The following is a 424-nucleotide window of genomic DNA, read 5'->3' on the forward strand; positions in this document are numbered from 1 at the left end:
CGGGAGGGAGGGGCTGAGGGGATGGGGGGGATTGGGAGGGTTGGGAGGAGGAGAGTGGGGATGAGGGGAATGAGAGTGAGGGGATTGGGGTGGGCACAGGAGGGGAGGGGAGTGGGGGTGAGGGACGGGGTGAAAGGATTGGGGAGGGGATTGGGGTGAAGGACAAGGGATGAAGGGACGGGGGTTAAGGGGATTGGGGGTGAGGGACGGGCTGAGGGGGACAGGGATGAGGGAACAGGGGGCGAGGGGGACGGGTGAAGGACAGGAATCAGGGAATCGCGGTGACGAGACGGACTGAGGGGATTGGGGTGGGGGGACAAGGAGTGAGGGGGATCGGGGCTGACGGACAGGGACTGAGGGGACAACGGGTGAGGGGACAAGGGGTGAGGACAAGGGGTGAGGGGGACCGGCCCCGGCGCACGGG

The sequence above is a fragment of the Corapipo altera genome, unplaced genomic scaffold, assembly GCF_003945725.1.
Source record: "Corapipo altera isolate COAL_440 unplaced genomic scaffold, ASM394572v1 65, whole genome shotgun sequence".
Lineage (NCBI taxonomy): Eukaryota > Metazoa > Chordata > Aves > Passeriformes > Pipridae > Corapipo > Corapipo altera.